The sequence below is a fragment of the Heloderma suspectum genome, chromosome 1 (assembly GCF_057233095.1).
Source record: "Heloderma suspectum isolate Gila_16-S chromosome 1, 16-S_ref, whole genome shotgun sequence".
NCBI classification, from domain to species: domain Eukaryota; kingdom Metazoa; phylum Chordata; class Lepidosauria; order Squamata; family Helodermatidae; genus Heloderma; species Heloderma suspectum.
Window position 1 is genome coordinate 23037230 of NC_139458.1, and position 24501 is coordinate 23061730.

At 43.2% G+C, this 24501-nt stretch overlaps 1 protein-coding gene and 1 non-coding gene across 7 annotated transcripts in view; both read right to left on the reverse strand.

The window, feature by feature from the left end:
* Positions 1 to 24501, reverse strand: part of TRAF3 (TNF receptor associated factor 3) — a 123466-nt gene that overhangs the window by 60061 nt on the left and 38904 nt on the right. For 3 of the 6 annotated variants that reach the window (XM_084838272.1, XM_084838307.1, XM_084838262.1), the window contains exon 3: positions 2518 to 2638. The exons of 2 other annotated variants lie outside the window; for them this stretch is intronic. The gene's annotated coding sequence lies outside the window, so the exon portion shown is untranslated. Of the gene's footprint in view, positions 1 to 2257; positions 2377 to 2517; positions 2639 to 24501 lie in introns of all 6 variants that reach the window. One more of the 6 variants, XM_084838291.1, reaches the window with a different exon arrangement.
* Positions 2259 to 2333, reverse strand: TRNAA-GGC (transfer RNA alanine (anticodon GGC)). The gene has a single exon. It is a non-coding gene; the product is annotated as a tRNA-Ala (tRNA).

Genomic DNA, 24501 nt, shown 5'->3' on the forward strand with positions numbered 1-24501 from the left:
ATGGTTAGCTCAAAACTCCTAACCTGAACAGGACCTCTCTCTTTCTGTATGCTTGTGTGTGATTTTGTGTTTAATAACTTCCTGCCTTATTAAGAAGGCCCTACATGACTAATCAACTAAAATTCTGTTTTTGGTTGACAGCCCTAGGAAAATGTCATCTTATGGTGACAAAAGTCTGTTGTGTGAATCCATCATCCTCAGAAGAGCCAGTCCTGGTATCTTTTTCCCTTTGTGTGATTAGAGATGTATCTATTTTTAGCAGATGAACAGCAGGAGAAAGGGTTAAGCAGCCCCTCCCATTTCTTACTCCCAGTTGCAGTCTTTTCAAGCTTGCCTTTCACTTAAAGCAAAAACACTGGGGAGAAAGAGACATGGGACTGTGTGTCGCATTGAGTTTGGCCCTGAGAAGTGGTGGGAAGGTCAACAGTTGATTTAGGGATTCATCACAGGAGACTGTTGAGAATTCACCTGAATAGATGAGATTACCAAGAGAAATAAGCGTGGGCTGAACAAGTTCCTCCACTCCTGAACACAGCATAAATTGGGAAAGAGAAGGTTACATGAGAAGGTGATAAAGAAGTGGTTTACAATCTAAGGAGACTCAGAGAGCACAGGATATCAGAGACAGACTGAGGACTGGCATTCAAGACATACAATAGACATACAATATTCAAAGGAGAAACAAAACAGCAGTACAGACCCAAAAAACCACCCTTCCAAACAGCACTATTTGGTTCCGTTGAACAGAAATACTAGATGCAACAGAGAAAGTGGTAAAACACTGCTATTTGGAAGAAAGTTTTGGATGTTGTTTTTAAAAAGTTATTCACAGAAGTAACGAACCAAATTCAGAAAGGGCAGTCTACAAGGGCATCATACATGCTAGGAGGCCAGACTGTCAGCTTGCAAATTGTGTTTCATATTAATTCAACATACAGCTCCTGAGGGTTCCATTTGATGAGATGACATATATTGGCTATTGATTTCCAGGGACCTGCCAGACAATACACTGGTAAGACATATCTTAACAGGAAGCAGGGCTAGCAGCCTAAATACTTTATCAGGAGGCAGAAAAGTAATATGGGATGCCCAGGAGGAGAGAAACTAAGTCTGGGTGGCTCACTAGGTCCTTGTTTGCAATGGGGGGGATGCACACACACACACACACACACACACACCTCCAGCTGCTTTGTAGACTCTGCATATGGGCATCGGCATTATATTAATAGGGGACATTCTAGTGAAGGAAAGAAATTGTGCCTTTGGCATTACCCAATATGCTGTATTTTTCGATGGAAAATAGGCAACCAGTTATGCAAATCTTTAAGACTGTGCTTATTCAGAAGGAAGACATTGCTGACACACATCAACCAAATCATTCTACTCACTCTGAGGAAATAGCTATATTTCCAGGGTTTATTATTTGAACATAAAATGGCCATTCCTTGCATGCTACAGTAACATTTTTTGCACAAATTAATGTCAAAACCACATTATTCATACCCCTTGCAACAGCAGCTTTCAATAATGAACCATCGCTAACCTAACGTTTGGAGTCAATGGATAAACCTTTACAAGCATTTGTGCAAGCACCTCAGATCAGAGAAATAGCGCTTTTCACCCAGATATAACTGTCAACAGCATCAGGTAAGATTCATGGGAAGAGCTCCAGAAAGGTCATACAGAACAATGTTATGTTCTTGTTGGCTCCATTGTTATATGGAGCCTTCTGATTAAGAAGCAGTAAGGCACTGAATGCCAGTTGCTGGGCACTGCCTGTAGGAAAGGGCAGTTGTGCTCATGGGCTGCTTACGGGCTTCCCAAAGGCATCTGATTGGCCACTGTGGGAGGCAGGATGCTAGACGGACTTTTGGTCTGACCCAGGAGGCCTTTTCTTAAGTGCTAGAAGACATCACAAACTGTAAAGAAATCTAGCTGTAGACTAGAGTTGGAAAACACTTGGAAACCAAAAACAAGTTATCCTCTATTTCCACTTTATACATTTTCAAGAAGCCTGACATGGCACTTCCAGCATGATCCACTCATCCGACAGATTACCATCTCCAAACTTTGCCAGAGTAGTACAGGTAGTACAGCACGCGGGCCGTAGCATTGGGAAAAGGGGGTTAACTCACAGGAACATAAGAAACTGCCTTATGCTGAGTCAGACCCTTGGTCCACCTAGCCCAATATTGTCAACACTGACGGGCAGCAATGGCTCTCCAGGGATTCAGGCAGGATTCTTTCCTAACCCTACCTGAAGAAGCCAGGGATCGAACCTGGGACCTTCTGCATGCCAAGGAGATGCTCTACCACTGAGCTACAGCTCCTCCAACTCTTTGTCTGCACCACTCTGAAGGGGGTGGAGCCTGCTATCTGCATTGGGATGGAAGTGCCTGTTATTTATTAAGACGACGAACAGACAGCAACACAAGGGTTAAAGACATGAATCATGGCACATCTACTTTGGGCCTAAATATCAATATCGTTTTTCCTTGCCACAATACAACAGCTTACCTGTATAATGGAAGAGAAAAAGGGAAAGGACATCTACTTTTGAACAAAGAAGGTAAAGCAACAGAAAAATGAACAGTGAAGTAGTTCCAAGGTGATGCCGTCAAATATGGACTCCTTTAACCTATAGATAGAAGAAAATCAATTTCAGTTAATATCCAAAATTCAGGTGTGTCAGGGTTTTTTAACTTTTAAAAAACTTGACTGGGTACTCTCTGGAGAATACACAGCTTGCAGGAATTATTCCCCACTACCACCACCAAAATTTGCAAACATGTCTGTTTGTCATCACTGATCTCTTAAAGAGTTATTCTTCAGATTGGTTCAGCTGAAAGAAATCCAGCAGAGGTGCTTTAAAAATTTAAAATTTTCTCTATCCTTGTTTTTGTCTGATTTGGTTTTATTTAATATTTATTTACAGCATTTGCCCCACCCTTTAGCCCAAAAGGTTCACAGAGCTATGAAGTGTGACCATCCCTGTCCTCAAGCTTACAATCTAATTGATTCCAAGCAGAAATAACATGGGTGGCGTTCAGCTAGAAGACACCCTGCATCCCTCTTCAGGGAATTGCATGGGTCTCTGTCTAACTACCTCACTCAATCTGGTGCCGTTCAGATGTGTTTGAATACAACTCCAGTCTCTGGAGGATGCCATGTGGGGAAAGGCAATATTGTTGGTAAAATCTGGTAAAACTTTGGTAAGACACTGTTTTATTTTTATAATATTTATTTATAAATATTGTGTGTGGTATTTGTTATTCATGATGACAAAACAGAAAGGTGAACATAAAAGGATTAGATGACTTGCAAAACATGTGTGATGGTTTTCAATAGGATGCCAAAATGTAGTTTGTACCTGACATGCACATCTGAGAATAAATTTTGTTTTTAATCACAAACACAGTTACTTCCGGCACAGTTGTATCTTGATCAAAAATAATTGTTTGCGGTTGTTGTTTTTTTAAATGTCATTTATGGAAGGAAATCATGGAACCAATGAATGGTGCAGCATTACAGCTTTGCATATCAGGTTCAGAGAATCTTTAGGGGAAGTCCGTGATGAAGACATGCCTAGGCATCCTGAACTGTGACTCCAAAATTTGATACCTACTAGTTGCAAAACAGAAAGAGAAGCCACACTTTTTCCTAGCAGTATCAGAGTTCAAAAGGTTGCACTGCAGAACAACATATTCATTACCTCACTCATGTTCTGCATATTCAAAATTTGTCAGAATTGCCTTTCTACAAGAAGAAAAATTTGAATGGTCGATAGAAATGAATCTTCCCTGCTCCACTCAAAAAACCTTGAGTGGATAGATCAGGCTAATATGCAAATTTACAAGCCTGATCCAAGGACACTGGTTTAAGGATGCATGCACATCTGGCTGCTCATCCGAAAAGAGAGCAAGTCTTTGAAAATGTTCAAACTGAATGAACGCAAAGGCTCGAGCTTCTGTGAGTATTTGATCTGAATGCTTGCAAAATGCTTGGAGGGCACTTACAAAGTCCTCCCTGCTCCCCTCCCCAAAGGCACAGAAACATACTTGGGAGCAGGGCTGGGAAGACAGCAGGCCCCAAGGGAGCATCTTTTCCTGCCAGGAAATACCCAGCAGAAGTAGCACATAGTGCACAGTGGAGTAGTAAATTTTTTGAAGTGTGGGCATTCATCATGACCGTCCCCGTAGCCCTAGTCCGAGGAAGAGTGTTCAAAAATGCACCCAGCTCTGTTGACCCATATCAACAAACCTAGCAGTTTTCACTTCAACCAGGAGCAGGTCTTTTGTAGAGCCCATGGGTAGAACCCATTCAAGACCAAGCCACCCCAAAATACTTCACATTACAACAGGGATAGCTCATGACCATATAGTGTTGCTGGGAAAATCAATTTCTTCCCCACCTACTGTGAGGATTACAGAGGGATCAGGGAAGCCTGAAGAGGGTGGCAGATGATGTCATCATCCCAGCTCATCAAAATGTCCCGGTACTTCAACCACAACACTGACTGTGCATCAGTTTTCTGCCAGGGATTCTGGGACTGGTAATCCTAGTTCAATCCTCAGCAGGAAAAGTAACTCTATTATGGCTTGGGGGAGTATGCCTCTACCATCTGCCTCTTTCCAATGCCCCAAGCCAAGTTACAGATATTGCTTCTGACCAAAGAAGAGCACCCCCTTTTGTTCATGGTGGTCCTAATGAGGTTTAATTATTGTATTTTTATATCCCCATTTATCCAAGGAACTCAGGGCTCTTCCTTGCTCCCCCACCCCACGCCCTTTACCGTTACAAACTACCATGAAAGGTAGGTTAAGCTAAGTGATAGTGACTTGAACAGTGTTACCTAGTGAGTGGGTGGGGATTTGAACCTAGGTCTCAAACAGCTAGTCCAAGTTGGATACACCTCAACAGCCACATATTATGGCCTACCACGTTCTTCAGAAATCCTTGTTTTTGTAGTCAACAATGTCTATATAAAGGTAGAAACGTAGGAAGCTGGTTATACGGAGTCAGAGCATCGGTCCATCTAGCCCAGTATTGTCGACACTGACTGGCACCAGCTCTCCAGGGTTTCAGGCAGGATCCTTTCCTAGCCCTACCTGGAGATACCAATGATTGAAATGGGGATCTTCTATGTGCAAAGCATGTGGTCTACTACCAAGCCGCAGACCGTCCAAAGTTATGTTGCTTTATCTTAACATACACAGGCAATAGGAGCATCCAATGAGATCTGGTGTCCCCTCTTTGTATGCTCTGAAACTAGCCAGAAGGTTTGTTGATTAAAACTACACTAAGAAATTGGTATGAAAAGCTTCTGCTTCAGACCAGTGTTCCTTATTGTGACCTCAGCTTTTGTAGTATGTACATATATACGTACACACACATTCACACGGGCTGATGTTTCTCAGCAATTCTCTTTTCCAGGAAAAACACCTACTGTCACAGCTGGGACCAAAGTACAAGTGAATCAGAAAATATGAGAATGTTTACCCCCTGGTTTGCATTGCCCATCATGAAAGGCAGGCACAGGAGGCTTAAGCCTATTAACTGAAACGTGATTATTGGCCCTAACACAGGTCCTTCATTACGGAGAATGCTGGAAAAAATATAATTTCCAAGACGCTGCCAAGCACAAAATGTCATCCTGGTTTTCTGTATGTTTTAATGCCTACTTTTGAATGAACTTTAATTCATGTTATGGGGAGAAGTTGGGCCCCTCTTCCCCTACTTAGTCCAGCAATATAATTCTACGGAGCTACGGGTACAGTGGCAACTTCCCAGTAACTTCAAATTGCCCAGCTTGATGTTCCTGGCTTGAACATTTTACTTTATGGTTCATTCCAAGAGATGTGATTTTTTTTCTCTTCCCAGCAAGATGCCTTTCAACATTTTGGCTCCAAGAACAAAGAATTTTAACTGAAAAGAATACTTTCTAATGACTAAAACAGTTGACATTCTTCAAAAATAGCCTTGATCCTTCTGCTGGTTTATGCTAAGCCTATGGTACAACCAGTGACGCATGTACTTAAAACAAAAAGATGCATCAATGAGGGTGGCGCACTAATAGATTGTATCTGAGGTTAGCATATATTTCCCACAACTTGCCTTGCAGGGAAAAAAAAAAGAAAAGAGGCAAGTATTTTACTTAATTAAGGGTGCAATCCTATGCAGATAGACAGCCGCCTCCGAACCCGGAGGTGACCACCTATCCAATGCAGGGCAGGAGAAGTACGGAGGGGATCGTTCCCTTGGCGCTTCTCCTGCCCTGCATTTGCGGCTAGATAGCTGATTTCGGCTGTCTAGCCACGGGTAGGCAGAGTGGGGGAGGAGGCTGCCAGACGACGCATAGGATGTGTCGTACCGGTATTTCTGCCTTCCCTGCCCCGGAAAGCCCCGTTTTGGCTGCTCCCCGTTCCTCTTCCAAGTGCGGGATCTAAGGTCAGTTCGCAGAAAACCAGACATCCTATGGCCATAGGATTGCTCCCTTAAACCTGCAATTCCTTTACTGCCTTTTGCCTAAGATGGACAGGGTCTTGGTAACCCATATTTTACAATGTAAAAAGCTTAGGGGAACTCCTAAGGGCTGTGTCAAGGGCTCCTTGGAGGCCTCTCTCAGTCTAATCCAGTAGCCAAGTCCAGACACAGACAAAGGGATTCCTTTCAAAGCTTTATTCTTCTTTTACAACTTAACAACTATACCGTTTGCAACTAGATCTGAGCAGCACAGTACCTATGCCCTAAGTTGGAACAGTTGGTCCCCGTTTGAAAGGGAATTACTGGTAGACCCCTGAACTTAAGGACTAGGGAGAGTCCCTCCCCTTTTCCCTTGGATCCTCTGGGCGCAGCCATTGTTTGCGCGCCAACTGGGCACTACGCCTCCTTTCCGCGCCCTCCATCTGGCTCCGCTCTCTGTGTCGGCGTCGCGCATCCACCAAGTCTGCTATCTGCGCTCGGTCACTCCCTGGACTGCTTTCTAAGCTAGGAATGCTGGTGGGAGGAATCTCCGTCAGCTGTTGGCCCTGGGAAAGAGGAGTGCGCTCCTCTCCCAGGAGCGACTGCTCTTCCTCAGAATCAGAACTACTCTGGGACTCAATGGGCTCGGTGTCCACCCTGACAGGCTGCTTCTTGAGAAGAAAGCTGTAGTTGTTGCTAGGTGTGCTTTCTTCCAGCTTTGGCTAAAAGGAGGCCTACCCCTCTTTTAAACAAGTCAGACCTGCTATTCTGATTCTGTAGCATGACTACTATTCTGAGTGCGGCTCCCCTCGAAGGCGACTTGGAAGCTTCAACAGGTGCAGAACGCTGCAGCACAACTCCTGAAGGGGTGGTTGGAAAACTAATGCGTGTTCAACATGTTCTGCCAATTTGCTTCTGGGTCCAATGGAGGTATTGTTTTCAGTCTGTAAAGCCTTGCATGGCCTGGGACCCTCATACTTTAAAGGACAGCCTCTCCCCGTATGAGCCCACTCAGCAACTAAGCTCTAGTCAGCAAGCTTTAAAGTCTGCAACAAGTTCAGATGGTGACAGCCAGAACGCAGTCTTTTACTGCAATGACCATTGAGAAACTATCTAGCTGCGAGTCCTGCAAAACCTGGTCCCTGCTTCTCTGAATCATTCCACCTGATTGACTCTAGCTACAAAGTTTGCTGCCCCTGTGGTTATTTTTGCTGTTTGGATTTGTTTATTTCTCCTTTGTTTGACCTTAGTATAATTATTATTGGATTGATAAATATAAACTAGGATTAAACAATGAGATAGATTTTTAACTTTTTCTGTGTATGATTATTTACATCTTATTATGATTTGTAGCTTTTTTTTAGAAATGCTGCTGTATCTTGCGCCAGGTCTCTTCTCAATCATCCCAGAGTGCAGGTGATGGAATAATGGGCTCAAGTTACAGGAAGCCAGATTCCGGCTGAACATCAGGAAAAACCTCCTGACTGTTAGAGCAATATGGCAGTGGAACCAATTACCTAGGGATGTAATGGGCTCTCCCACACTGGAGGCATTCAAGATGAAGCTGGACAGCCATCTGTCAGGGATGCTTTGACTTGGATTCCTGCATTGAGCAGAGGGTTGGATTTGATGGTCTTATAGGCCCCTTCCAACCCTACTATCCTAAGATTCTATGAAATTATTATTATTTTGATACTGTAAGCAATTTTGAGCATAGTTTTACCATGGAAAAGTAGCATACAAATAAACTGATGCTGCTCCTGCAGCAATGACCCTACAACTGTGTAACCTCCCCCCTCAAGAAGTGAGGAAAGTGATCTCATTTATGTATATTTCTTTCCCAAAGGAAGAGTATAAGACTCACTTCTTCCATGAGGCTTATGATTGAGAATATAGTTTCCTGTGGCAATTCATATTGGTGGTGGCGGCGGCATACATTTTATGTTTTTAAATTGTATTTCAATCCTATCATGTAAAAGCAGTTTTTCTGCTTTGAACCTTTGAGGAACTGCTTTGAGGAAAGAGGATTAGAAATAGTTCAAGAAATAATAAAATAAGCAAATACTCAAAGTAGTATACAGAACAATGATTCATAATACTGAAAATATCAAGTTAAAACCTTAAAATTACCCAAGAACATCTAAATTTAAGGTCTAGTCAACATTAAAATCCACTTAGGGTGCAATCCTATGGGGATAGGCGGCCACCTCCGAACTCGGAGGTGACCGCCTATCCAATGCAGGGCAGGAGAAGCACGGAGGGGATCATTACCTCCACGCTTCTCGTGCCCTGCATTTGTGGCTAGACAGCCAATTTTGGCTCTCTAGCTGCAGGAAGGCAGAGCAGGGGAGGAGGCTGCTGGATGACACATAGGATGTGTTGTATCAGCATTTCCGCCTTCCCCGCCCTGGAACGCCCCGTTTTGGCTGCTCCACACTCCTCTTCCGAGCACGGAGCATAGGGCACGCTGCAAGGCAGCACGGAAGGCAGGGGGGAGATTGGTTCTCTGGGAACTTACCTCGGAGAACAGGCTCTGAGGTTGGTTCCCAGAAAACCAGATATCCTATGGCTGTCTAACCACTGACTACCGGTCATAGGATTGCTCCCTTGAAGATTAGAAGACAACAGCAATACGAAACATCCCTAAAAAGTCTGGGTGGGGGAGGGATTCCCTCTTAAACTGTAATAGGAAAATGGCTTTGTTGGCCACTGTGGAAAGGACATTTCGTATCTGCCGTGCCACAACAGAAAAGGCAGCGCGCCTCAGACTGCTGCTGAACCAACCTTCTTTGTGATGGGTGTCATGTATGTTCCATGTCAAGCCTCTGGAGGGCTTCTGCCGTCTGTGTATATTCGTTCAGAACAAAGCAAGCAAGCATGTCTGCTTAAAAAATAATCCGTTACTATAGTGCTGTGTCCAGGAGTTATTAATGGGACATACAGAACTTAACAGTTGGCGTCTGCACCTGATCTCAACTGGCAATTCATACAAGAAACAGCATTCCCTAATATACACAGGGCCCAGGCCATTTAGTGTCAGCACCAGGTCCAAATATGACCTAGAAGCAAACTGGCCACCAATGCAGTCATGTGAGCAATGGAGATATGGGCTCTTTGTGTTGTACACTGACATTCTGTAGCAGTTGCAATTTCTAGATTGCCTTCAAAAAGATAGCCTGTCATAGAGGCATTATAGTGGGGAGGCTCCCAAAGGATGCTGAATGTGGCAAGTTCTTTATTTTCCAGGAAAGGATGCAGTTGGCAAAAGAGGCGTAGGGAAAAAAAAATAAAGGAGAAAGTGTAAAGGCCAGAACTCTTGACTTCCCAAGCAAAGCCAGGAACAATTTATTATAACTATATATTATCCACACGCACACTTTGCCTGAAGCCAAGCTATTGAAAAATTTGGAGTAGAAGGTACAGCATTATTTAGTACACATAAGACTAAAACATAGCAGTTCCTCCGTAGCTATAGCTACAATCACTGGAATATTCACAGAGCTTCTAACCACATCATAGTATAGATTCACACACACAAGCCCAGTACCACCGTAATTAGACACCATGGTTTCCTGCTATACTCCTCCTTCTCTCCTCTTTTGTGAATCAGAGATCAAAAAGTTCTGGTTTTAAACTAACCACGATTCCCTATGATATCCAAACTCTGGGAACTGGTTAGTAAGAACAAGCCTAGATTGGAAACCATCTGTTGTATCAGTTGGAGGACAGCAGAAAGTTCAGGGAAAATATACATTACCTCAACAACTTTTCCTTTTTTTTAAGGCAACAATTGCAAAAAGGGATAGAATGTGATCTCATGAAGCCAAGTAGCTTTATCCCAAGCCTAGCAGGCACTCACTGGTTATTTGCAATATCAACATTAACTTCTACATATTTAAGTATGCAAATGAAAATAAATAACACACAACTGCCTTGTTAGGATTTCCAGTTTTTCAGCAATAAATCCAATATTCCCCTGTTTAGTGTCCATTCTCTAGTTGCAAACACATATTAAAAGTGACAAACTTTTATACCAATACACTTTGATGTAAAAGGTAGCAATATTTCAGATACAGGAAAGTAATTTAATCACTGTGAATGATAACAGGTTAGGAGTGGAAACAATACTGTGATTAGATGGAATAATCTTATGAAGACTAGTCAGTCTGAATTCAGAATACCTTTGCATTATAGCTCACAGAAATTACATATCATGAGGATCTGCAGAGGCCATGTACCGTAGGACAAACCTATCAATTATAGAAAATAATTTAAAATGTCAAGGAGCAAATCTAATTGACCTTATGAAATTTGCAACGCCCCTGCTGCAGAAAACAAAATGTCTAGTCTAGCTATATAGAGTGACAAATCTAGGAGCTCTTTCAGACAATACATATACAGGAGAAGAATATGCTCTATTACAGTTTTTTTTGGTCATAACTTCACAAAACACCTTTCCAGACTTACTATATAATTGTTTCAAATATAGAACTGGGTTATTATATAATTATATGAAAGAAGTTTCAAATACCACAAACCTGATGTACACCTTTAATGGATAACTACAGAGTTGCATTAATCAATTTCCTGCCTGATTAAAATCAATGATTTAAAAAAATAAATGAACTGATTTTTAAAATTTTAATTAAATGTTTACATTTTTTAATCAGATTTCAAAATTTTCTTTTAAACAATTAGTAAAAAGGAGTCTAAGTCAAAGATATCATCATGAATACTTATTATACAACTTCTAATTATATTCTATGAATATGTTAACAGCAGTTTATCGAGATGGGAGATAACCTGATCAGTCCTATTCTGCGCTGCAGGTGGTATACAGAAACGCATGCTCTCTCTCTTTCTCTCTCTGCCTTCATTCATTCATTATATTTCTATATCACCCCATAGCCGAAGCTCTCTGGGAGGTTCACAAAAATTAGACCTTGCCTCTCTTTAAGTGCAAAGATAGAGAAAGTCAATTAACAGAGAATTTGGGGAGATAGAATAGATCTGAACAAGGAGGTGGAGTCTGGATATAAATACAAGGGATGCGAGAGGGGAATAGAAAATGAAACCAAAAGTGAACAGAACATATTCATGCAGTCCTGACTCCTGGGGAAATTATACCAACCAATGATTAAACCATGAAAATGTGGGCTAGGAACCAAAGAATGGGTTCAAGAAGAATTTATACTTGTTTTTCCTCTAGCACTAGTCCCCTATGATATATACGGTTCACACTTTTTAAAGCAAAGGGAGTTTCAGAAGCAGTTTGTGAAACGGCACAAAGAGGCAGGCTATTGAAAGAATGGAAGAAATATTCTACTGAACTAGTGAAAGCCCTATTGTTCTGCCTCAACTGGGCATTGCATATTGCTCCTTAGTCTTTGCATTTAGAACTGCTTTAATTTCCCCGTATAGCTCTGTCAGCAATTGATCAGGCCTTGCTATCTGAAGTCATGCACTGATCAGTTGTTTCTAAGAAGAACCTCTAATCCTGTTTGGACCAGTTCTTCCTCAATAGAAGCAAAGTCTCTCTCTCATCTGCCTGGTTCTCTGCTGCTGTCCTCAGTTGCAATCTGGAAGGCCTGACCTTGCATTGTCTTCTCACCCCATCCATAGCATTTATTTTATCTCAACCTGATTCAGCCTTCCATTTATCCTCCATCTACAGTAAAGTATTGATCCCCTGCATTTACTAGTGGTAGGGAATTCAAGTTCTTTTCTCAGTAAAGTTGAAGACTGATTGACATGAATGTGGATTGGATGTGACTTGAGCTGCCTGGAAAGAAATACAGCCCAATGCGTGTTGAGGCCAAAACATCTTGCATGAGCCTAAGCAGCTTTTTGGGTCCCACTCATGCTTTATAATCATGAGATTTTATTGTTTAAGTCAGGGGTTCAGAACCTCAGGCTTGGGGACCAAATCTGGCCATCTTGTGGTCCCAATCCAGTCCTCTGAGGTTCCTCATACAGCCCTGCCTCCTTCCCCTGATCACTGGTTGGTAGTTTCCCAGCTTTTGTGGTTCCCTCTCCCATTCTTAAGGTTGAAATGCCTCTCCTAAAGCTTAGTTACTGGCAGTAAAAGCTTTAAGCGAAAATATGCTGGTAGTTTGTTACTTTGACCCTGCCCCTTTCACCTTTGGACCCACCCTTCACTGGAATATGTCCCCCCAACAGCTTCTCCAAAACTGAATTAATCCCTTGGGCTGAAGGAGGTTCAACACCTCTGTTTACTGTCTAAATGTGCCATGACATCAGACACATTTTTATTTATAGAATTCCTGTGCCATCTTCAGAGCCAGGGCATTTTGCTAGCAAATACTAATGTGATAATGGCATTGGTTGCCAACTGATTTTTCAAGCCAGGAACTTTTAAAATAAAACACATTAAATTGCCATTCGACATAATACTTTTTAAGATTATTAAGGGTGCAATCCTATGCAGATAGGTGGCTGCCTCCGAACTCAGAGGCGACCGCCTATCCAATGCAGGGCAGGAGAAGCACAGGATCGTTCCCTCCGTGCTTCTCCTGCCCTGCACTTTCAGCTAGACAACCAATTTCAGCTGTCTAGCCACGGGACAGCGAAGTGGGGGAGGAGGCTGCCGGGTGACACATTGGATGTTTCATATTGGCATTTCCACCCGCCCCGCACTCCTCTTGCAAGCACGGAGCACAGGGCTTTTCCGCACTGCCTGCGAAGCAGCACGGAAGGGGGGGGAAGGTTGGTTCTCTGGGAACTGACTTCGGAGTCAATCAGACATGAAGCTCTAGAAGCTGCCCTAGCTATATAGGCAGAATCACATAAAGGTCCAAGGGGATTTCTGCTGACAGAGATTTGTCTGGTGGTATTACAAGGATCTATACACTAAATATTTCAGGATGCTTACAAGTATCAGCTCCTAACTAGGAAACTGCCAAATCAAAAGGTATCCAGAGGACATCCACCATTTTGTACTGTGCAAGTCATTACAGCATAGCAGACACCATGGAAATAGATGATAATAAATGCATTGCCTCAGCTACATCTATTTGAGCTGGGGTTAATCAGCATTCCCATGTTTCTTCAAATAACTCACATTTTAAAGACGAATAGCAACTAGACTGGGTGTTAGGATGGAGATCTGGAACTTTACCACCAGTTGAGCACGCTCCGGGAGAGAGCGCAGGACAGGAAGGCCTGGCGTGCTATGGTCCATGGGGTCACGAAGAGTCGGACACGACTGAACGACTGAACAACAACAACGTGACATTGGACTCCTTGTTATTTTCCTCATTTGAATGCAAGGGTGGTTAATTATCTTAGAAAACATCCAGATGATTGTAGACTATTACAGAGTTACATAAAGCCCCATCACCACCTTCCAGGCCACATTCATAAATTTCTCCAAAACTTGGTTTGGATGAGTGGGAAAGAGCAGCAGCAAGCCAGGGTTTACATGTTCCCTGTACCCCTTCCCCTGTGTGAAGGGGAGAAAAATAGAAACCAGATTCTAGTTAGTGGCAAATCATGGTTTGCTACTGCATCTGAATACAGCAAGTTTGTCTGCAAACTAGGATCAAATGGTATGAGATTTACACTGGTTTACACATAAGCTATGGTTTGAATAAACAATGGTTTGCCATGTTTAGATGTAATGGCAAACTCGTTTGCCACTAAACAGAAACCAATGTTTCTACTCTCCTCCCCTTGTGCAAGGGCAAAAAGGGGAGGAAGGAGCGCACGATTTCAAGTTTATTCCCATTTTTAAATATTCATTAAAAATATTCTATACCACCCTTTACCACAATTGGTTCCAAAGTAGTTTGCACAATTAAGATGTCAAAACAATGAACACACATAATAAAACACTAGTACATAAAACAGAACCATCGGCAAAATTAAAAATGCCTAAACACTTTTAAAACACAAGAGAATTTTTGCCTGATGCCTGAACGAAAACAGCGTTGGTGTCAGGTGAGCCTCCTTAGAGAGGTCATTCCATGAATGGGGAACCACAACTGAAAACGCTACATCTCAAATTGTCACCCATTTAAGCTGCAACAAGGGCCTTGGCTGATGGTCTAATACAACAGGCAGTACAGTATGGGAGAAGGCCTGGGTCCTCAGCTGTGTAGGGCTTTAGAAGTCAACATTAGCACTTTGAACTAGGCTCAGAAGCAGCCAAACAGCCAATGAAGCTCTGGCAAGATTTTGAAAGTACACTGTACCCATCAAAATCCTGGCAGCTGTATTCTATAGCAACTGAAATTCTGGACAGTCTTCAAAGGCAGCCCTACCTATAACTCACTACCGAAATCTATTCAGAAGATTACCAGGGCATGGATAACTGTGACCAGATTACCTCTGTATAGGAAAAGGTATAGCTGGCAAACCAGACAAAGCTGGTAGAAGGCACTCCAGGCCACCAAGGCCATCTGAGCGTCAACTGACAACATTGGATCCAGGAGAAACCCCAAGCTGTAAACTTGATCCTTCAAGGGAGGGCAACATCTTCCAGAACAGGTTGAATGCCATCTCTCCAAACCTGAATGCCCTCTATCCACAAAACTGCCATCTCATTGGGGTTGACCTTCCGTTTACTGGCCATCCAGTCCATCACTAATTCCAGACATCAGTTCAGCACTTCCACAGCTTCATCTGAGTCAGATGACATAGAGATGATTGTCATCAGCATACTGTTGTCACTTCACTCCAAATCTCTGGTGACCCCACCTAGTGGCTTCATACAGATGTTAAGGGTGTGGGGAGAGATGGAAACCTGTTATATCCCACAGCACAAATGCTAAGGGGTCAAGTAAGTGAAACCACTGCCTCACCATGCCTCTCGCTCCCAAGTCACAGAGTCAGTCCAGAAGGATACCATGGACAATGATATTAAAACTGAAAGATTAAGGATAATTAAGAAGGCTACACTCCTTGGTCTTTCTCCTGACAGAGATCATCCATCAGGATAATGAAAGCCATTCCTGCACCACAACCAGCCTGAAGCCAGACTGAAATGGGTCTACAGTGTCATGCAAGGGAGTCTAGAGTGTCAATGACTCTCAGTCATCCAAACCATAGTTTGGAAGGTCTACTGAGCATGACTAGGGTGTCTGCCCAGCATAAATCCACAAATCGTTTGAAATGAAACTCAACTGCACCCCTGTTGCCTAGTGATGCAATCTAACAGGTAACTTTCCTGTCATATTCCTTAACATGAACATGTATGTGAAGCAACTATTCCTCTAGCAGAATTTAACAGGCTGAATCTGGTGGAACATATGCAGAGCTACTTCACCCCAAAAATAGGCATGGCAATTTCTCTAACGTTTTTATAAATACAAAATGAAATAGTGTGAATGGATAAGTCAACTGGCACACAAGTGTGCACGCACACAGACATATATATGTCATTCCTATGTTGATTCCTTTATTTTTTCATAGTGGTTGCTGTCTTGTAAAGGCAATTTCTAAATCCACAACAACAATAACAACAACAACAACAACAGTATAGAACTGCCATGCTTTTCAGAGTATCTTTATTGGCTATTAATCAAGAAGAGGACCCCTGAACAGATCTCTCCACTGCAAGCTGCTACAGACAGAGAACGAAAACCTAATGAATACCCTGTGATATGCTTTGCCCTGTCTATACTTAAGAAAGACAGATTTAACTATATTGAAACTACATGTTGAACCATTTTACAGGCTCCAAAACAGGAGATGTGAAGGTTTGCAGAGAAAAACTGGGGAAAACACTCTTCTCCAAGGAACGCTGACCCTTTTGGAATTAGTGAAAAAAAAATTTAAGACAAGGGATTACTTACTCAAAAATTTATATTATGAAGATTCTTACATATAAGACAATCTACAGCAGCCCTCCCTAACCTGGTGCCCTCCAAATGTTCTGGACTTCAACTCCTATCAACCCCAGCCAGCATGATCAATGGTCAGGAATGCTGGGGTTGTAGTCCAAACATCTAGAGGGAAGCAGGTTGGGGTAGGCCAATTTATAGTATTGGAAAATGATAACTCCTATGTGTACTGTAGACATATACAATAGGGGTGGGGAGAAGGTAGATTTCCAGATGTTTTGGACTTCAGCTCCCAGAAGCCCCTGCCAACCTGGTCAATAGTTAGGAATGCTATAGTTGACATCCCAAACATCTGGAGATCTACTTTCTGCCCTCCCCTGATATACAACACACAAACCCAAGATGCATTTCTGCAACTAAGTGCTGCCATTTTCATGAGAGCTTGGGTCCTACATAGCCTTTGTTGCCTGTGAATTGCTGCTTGCCTTTACTACAAAATCTGTGGTTTCTATTTTCAACTTCGACATGCACATCCCCACTTTGCAGTTGGCAAAAGCTAAAATACATGTGCTTCAGTAATATAGGGTGCAGCAGTTTGTAGCTTTCCCTCAGAGTACAGACTATATTTGAAATTTTGTTCATACAAAACTATGGCATTTATAGTTTTGGGACTGCAATTTGATGCATGCTTACCTTGGAATAAACAGAGTAGGTTCTACTTCGAGTAACGATGTGTGAGAAACTCATTTCAGTTTGTTTTTTATCAGGATTTACCCAGTTTGCACTTTCTGGACTAAACATGGACTCAAATGCAATTTGCACTTGAAGTCTGTACATTTACGAGCTTGCAATGTGATTCATGGACCAAAAAAATAAATACGTTTGACAGCATGCATACATTTGAAAAGCGCACATGAAAAATGTGTCCAAACTAGCTTTAACTAATGGGAGAAGAATGGATAAATTTCAAAGATGCACACAATTGATGTGTACATTCAGAAAAATCTGCATAAAAATCTGCATAAATTTTCATGTAAAAAGTAAAAAACATACCTCGCAATCTGATGCAGACATGAGATGGAACAAGCTTCAAGTTGTAATATGAAGAATGTTGACAAGCTCAAGTTTGATGATTTGCACATCCCTGCTTCTGAGCAAATATGAATAGGATTGCTCTGTAAATTTCATAAGTATGCCAAATAGCACAACTTTATTTGGTAACAAAGTTATAAATGGTGTGTTTTATGTTGTCAAATCAGTAAAATAAGTTTAGGTTTGATAAGTGTTGCTTACATTTCAGTTTTATCGGAGATTTATTTATTTTGCCCCACAAAGACTCCGGTGGGGGGGGGGGAATCCTCCCGTGGCTTCAAAAGTTTGGAAAAATTTGTATTTCTACTCAGGAAAAACCTGTAGCAAACATACTTGCATCCAAGTAATACCAGCAGTTTAGCTCAAGGATTTTTGTTGCCTTATACAGGGAACATGGTCCTGTGAGGATGTCCCAGAACCTTCTATATTACTGAGGATTCTGGACAGAGGAAGCCCATGTGGGAAACTGGCCATGCCACCACTAGAGTGGGGGACTAGATGCATAGGGGGACTGACAATACCGAGGTACTTTTGGTGGGAGACAAGAGGAGGCTGGGGGATGTTGACCTGGTGTTGAATGGGGTACGGCTACCCTTGAAAGACCAGATCCACAGCCTGGGGGTCATTTTGGACTCCCAGCTGTCCATGGAGGCTCAGGTATCAGCTGTGAGCCCGACAGCGCTGTATCAACTCCATCTGATACGGCGGCTGCGCCCCTTCCTTCCCGACCATCTGCTCCCATCGGTAGTACATGCCCTGGTCTCCTCTCGTTTAGACTACTGTAATGCGCTCTACGTGGGGTTACCCTTGAAGATGGTTCGGAAGCTGCAGCTGGTACAGAACGCGGCGGCTCGCCTGATTAAAGGCAGCCGCCGGCGAGATCACATCACTCCAGTGCTGAAGGAGTTGCACTGGTTACCAGTTGTTTTCCAGGCCAAATTCAAGGTGTTGGTTTTGACCTTTAAAACCCTATATGGGTCCGGCCCAGCCTATCTTAAGGAGCGCCTCCAGCAACACCAGACAGGCCGCTTAACAAGATCAGCCTCGGATGGCCTTCTCTCTGTCCCATCAGCCAGGACAGCTAGACTGGTGGGGACGAGGGAGAGGGCCTTTTCTGTGGTGGCCCCCACTCTGTGGAACTCCCTCCCTAGGGAACTCCGTCATGCCCCCTCTTTAATGAGCTTCCGTCGTGCATTAAAAACGTTGTTGTTCAGGCAGGCATTTGGGGTGGGTTAGGGTATTTTAGAAAATGTTTTTATTGTAGAATTTTATTGTTTTAAATTGTTTTTATTGTATGTTGTACATCACCCAGAGAGGCTGGGTGACCAGCCAGATGGGCGATTAATAAATTTAATAATAAATAAATAAATAAAATATGCTTATTCTGGCATGGCAGGTATCACTTGCTTCAAGCTAGCACTAGCTACTACACGTAGAGATATGCAAGCATCTCTTTGTTTGCCCCCCAAGGGCTCAGTTCTTTGTGTGGGGCAGTATCCGATGAGACACTACTGCTAACTTAAGATACACTGTACTAGCGTAACTGACCTCTAGCACAACACCAATAGCATTTGCTGGGGCAATGGGTTTCCATGGAATATCCGTTGCACCAGCAAACACGATTGGTGTTACAGTAGACATCTCTTACACTAGTGCAATGTAATTTACGTTAGCAGTAGCATCACACTGGATACTGCTCCATGGACTTCAAGCATCACTTTCTCTCTGGGCATGCTGAGACTTACAGTGCCAGGGACCTCCTAGGTAGCGAAAGGCACTCCACCCCGAAGTGCCCTTTGAAACCTCTGCCTCCCCTTTCTCCTCCTCCAGATAAGTCAAGTGGGTTCCTGGGGGTAGGCGGAGTATAGAAGAGCTCAAGGCGCAAGTCAGGCAGTCTTTGCTCAACATGTACCACCTTGTGAGTAATGTAACAGGGGAGCTTGCTTTTAATAGCCACTGTTTTTCATGGCACCCACAGTTACAAACTAACAGCATGCTAGCATTTAAAAAAAGTAATTGCATGCAAATATATGAAGAGTTCAAAATGTTCAATTCACTGGTCATGAATGGGCTCCCCAAGGTAAAAGGGGCAGGGGAGAGGGGCTGCAGCTTTCCAAGGTGGGGAGGGGCTGCAGGTATGCTTTCTTGTCATGCAAAAATCTAAGGTGGTATTAGGTAGGGATGGGCGAATGAGCGATGTTTGAGATCACTTGGATTCTCCAAACATCATTTTGTAGCTCACTTGGTGCCTGATTTCCATTTTGAATCAGTGCTCGCTCCATGCAAACGGAAAAATTGCACAAATCGAGCTGCAATCAAATGTGAAATTTGCACTAATTAGGTAATTTGCACAAATTGAGCTGGGAAAGCTGCGCAAATGGAATACAAGCACATGTTCGACAATTTATTTTCAGCAGACATGTGCTTGCGCTTGTAGTCATTTTCAGGGATTCAAACGGCGTGCTCGCATGTTTTGCAAGCAAGAATAAAATTGTCTTACATCCCTAATATTAAGATGCTATTCCACCTAGAATCATAGTGTCATAGAATAGTAGGGTTGGAAGGGGCCTACAAGGCCATCAAGTCCAACCCCCTGCTCAATGTAGGAATCCAGGTCAGAGCATCCCTGACAGATGGATTACTGTCTTGCATTACTGAACAGTCACATGTAGGAGACCTTAGAAACAAACATTTGGATCCATACGAACCCACAGCAGCAGCCCGCAACAAACAGAACCATCTGAAATCCACCAGTATACAGAGAGGGGCTTTGACTGTAACAGATATGGGGGAAAGCACTTGGCACTTCCTGGCACAGGAAGCGCCAAGTGCAGTTTTTTGTCACATACCACGGGAAGATACACACACTTCCAATGCAGAAACCGTTTCTGCACCTCCTCATTTGATAAGATGTAGAAATTCTATTTTGGATGAGACAGATGCCCTTATCTCCCTCCACATTTTCAATCACTGTTTAGATGGGAGTAAGATGGTGCTGGCTGGCGCTGCCCATACCCCCACCCTCTGCATGCTGGAATGTAGGGCTGGACAGACTGTTAACTGTTTTTATGTATTTTATTGCTGTAAGCTGCCTTGGGAGGGCTTCTGACCTGAAAGGCGGCCAAGAAATATTTTAAATAAAAATACATAAACACATGGGTAGAGTTGTACTCATAATCAAAAACCCTGGCACTACCATGGTTCTGAAACATCTCTACGACTACACAGTTGTAGAGATGATCAACAACTTGCATTCTACCCAGTGAGAGGAGTGGAGGTGGAGGGGCCAGCAGATGCAATTCGGTCCCGTCCCCCCCGACACACCGAAAGAACATAAGAGCAGCCATGCTGGACCAAACCAAAGTCCATCTTGTCCAGAATTCTGTTCACACTGTGGCCAACCAGCTGCCTGTGGGAAACCCACAAGGAGGTCATGAGTGCAATAGCACCTCCCACTCATGCTCCCCAGAAAATGGTGTACATAGGCATACTGCCTCTGATATGGGAGATAGCATATAGCCATGGATAGCCTCACATCGAGGGGAGCATGAGAAGAGGGCTATTAACACATGAGCCACTTGTGCTTCTTGTCTTCTCACACACACCTGCAGCACGTCCAAAGCCAGTCAAGAACTACAGTCATTCCGGTCTGGCTGGTTTCTTACAGTTCATAACAAGGCTGCCGTCAATCGATTGTGTGAAAGAACAGTCCCTCATGATCCAAGCTGTTGTGATTTACCAAGGACATAAGGGAAGTCACAAGGCACTGCACTTGTGATCATATCAAGAACATCATTTAAAATAGTGCAGAACAATCAAATCCACGTTATCTATAATACAAGATTTAATGCAGATTATGCTCATCCCGTTTGCTGTTAACATGACTACCGCTCCAACTAACTTTTGACTGTCACCACTGTGCTTTGATAGCTATCTCTGCCAATTATACCACCTAAATGCCCAGGATTCTGATGGATGGGATGTATACAGAGGGAGGGCATGTTTACTGCACCGACAGCCAAGCACACTCCTTCATGAGATTTCTGTTGGTGAGACCTGTCGGCCAGTATTGAGGCAATTAGCCCCAATCTCGGTACAGTGTATCACAAGCACTGCTTTACTTTCTCCCATAGAAGAACAGGGCGCCATTCAGTTATATGTTGGAAAGTACGTTGGACTCAAGAGAAAACACAGGGATGAAGACTTAAATCTGCCCCTTCTCTCTGGTGACCCAGGTGTCTGAGGGAAGATTTCATAAGAACATAAGAAGAGCCATGCTGGATCAGACCAAGGGTCCATCTAGTCCAGCATTCTATTCATACAGCGGCCAACCAGCTGTTGACCAGGAACCCACAAGCAGGACATGAGCGCAACAGCACCGTCCCACCCATGTTCCCCAGCAACTGGTATACATAGGCTCACTGCCCCTGCTTCTGGAGGTAGCACATAGCCATCAGGACTAGTAGCCACTGATAGCCTTTTCCTCCAGGAAAACTTAAATTACAGCTACACTCCAAATTACAAGCTGTTTTCTTTCTCCAATAGAACTCAGTGGGAATCACCGAGAAATGAGCTGGAAATTTATCTGTCAGAATGTGAAAGCCAGGAAGGGGGTGGGGGATATATAACACACAAATATGCATGAATAAAAATCTAAGCCAGAAATCAAGCTATGGGCAACATTTTTTTAAGATGGCTACACATGCTAACATCATAAGGAACTTGTATTGAAGTAATTATTTCATATTTTCTGTCAGAATTAACCTAAATTACAGCCATGTTTTAGATCTAAGTCCAGCTTGTACCATTCACATCAATGAGACCAATTCATTAAGTAAAAAATGCTCATTCTTAACTTGATTTTGAAACTTGTGTTTTGAGGTATTGCGGGGGGCGGGGGGGGGACCAGGTTAAAAGCATGGAAGTACACTTGCTAAATTCTTCCATTTCTACAATGAAAATTCTTAGCAACACTCTCTCCAATCCTAAATTAAGAGGAGTTGCACTTTTCTTTTTTTGCATGGAAATGGTTTGCACTAGTTAGGAAATGTTTACAACTAAGAGAACAAATCTTATCTCACTCCACTAAATGGCCCGAGAAGAAAACCTTAAAACACTGTTCTAGTACAAAATGTGGGACGTTTCTAACTGAGTGCACATCCAATGCCTCAGTGTCACTAATGCACATGCTGCCTGACTTACAGGAGCACTTCTGTGCCAGAAAAACTTCACAGAAAAAGTATTTCATTAGTTTTTTTGACAAACAGCCAAATCTCAACTGCATGTAATATGGAGGTGCTACCTCACTGACGCATAAACTAAAATACTTACCTTTCTGCCCCTCCTTCGTAGATTGGGCGGGGGGAGTAGGGAAATTTACCACTGACTCCAGTTTTTAAGTGTCTAATAGTAGCTCACACCAATTACTGCATTGCAGTCTTCTTTGATGGATATACAATCAAGGCAACATATGAAGGAGCTTGAGGAATACAAGTTTACAGTATTTATAAACTTTTGCTTTTGCAGAGACACATAATTAAACAAAGATAACCTGAAGGCATTGCAAATTCAGCTGGGACAGAGGTTACTGGGGTGGGGCAGAGTCTCCATACCTTTGCCTACAAGTTCTTCCTCCCACTTTCCAAAACTATTTTTGTTTTTCCAGAAGTATTTCTTCATTGAAGCGTTCATGTAATACCAGTTTTGCACTATCGAAGGCTACACTACAAGTGGAAAAGCTGGATTTTATTGCTACTAGCTCTAAACAAATTTCTTCACTGTACATATTTCATACACACACACACACACACACACACACGCATGAACGCACACAGACACCAGTGATTTAGATAAAGCTTCACCAGTGGTGCAGATAGAAGGGATGTCCGTCACTGGAAAATCCAGTTCTTTTTTGACTCGATGGAGTTCTGTAGTGATTTGTCTTTGTGAGCCGAGGTGCAGGCTTTTCCAGGAACTTTTTTTTTTTTTGCAGGTTCTGCAATTTGTGCAAATATGGCCGGATCTGCGCAAATTACTCAGACATTTGCGCAAAGTGTGGAACCTGCAAGGGGGGGAATGTGTGAAATGCCCGGAAAATCAGCGAACTGGCCCAACTCACTGCAGTCTGAGTCGGGTGCCGCAGCAAGAACTGAAATGAAATCGGGGGGGGGGAGCCTAGGAAATCTTGTCAAACTCCGCCCCCCAATGGGTTCTCTGACATCCCTAACAGCTAGAGCTGGGCATCAGGGCGAACTCCCCCCCCCCACAACTAACGATTCAGAGACCAGCAGGTGTTGGAGGGAGCAGCAAACATGCCTGATGTCAGTACCTGGGCTGCCATGGGCATGCTGGGGTGCACTAGGACTATCGCTGGGAGGGAAGAGAAGGGAAATATTAGTTGTGCTTCATGACAGAAGCAACACACATGGCCATCAAAAGTTCACCCCCGCCCCGTAAGACCATTAAGCCCAGAGTCTAAAATTACCAAGCCTGCCACTGGGCATCGCAACTTTAAGCAAAGGATTTGGCTCACTATACTGTTTTCCTCCAAAACAAGAAATCCACCATCTGGTGGTAGTCACTACTTTGAAACTGTGACAATGTTGAACTTTATGACCACAGAGGAACTGACCCCATATGCTAGCAAAATGTGGAATGTAGTGAAATGTGGAGTTTACCTCCTTGGGGACAGCCCAACATGAATTAGTTCAAGAAAGCTCAACTATACACTAGACTAGGCCTTATCAACAGGACTTTAATTCTGAATCTCCATTACAGCGTTTTCACTACAAACACACCCATTACATAGTGAACTGCAGATGGACTAGCTTACTGTACCATAGTGTACCATCTATGTACACTAAGACAAACTTCCTGTACACATGCATCTTATGCCCAGAAGCGTTTTACAGCAGTTTTTGTTGTTGTTGTTCAGTCGTTCAGTCGTGTCCGACTCTTCGTGACCCCATGGACCATAGCACGCCAGGCCTTCCTGTCCTGCGTTCTCTCCCAGAGTGTGCTCAGGTTCATATTCATTGCATCGGTGATGCTATCTAGCCATCTCATCCTCTGCCGTCCCCTTCTCCTTTTGCCTACAGTCTTTCCCAGCATCAGGGTCTTTTCCAGAGAGTTTTCTCTTCGCATT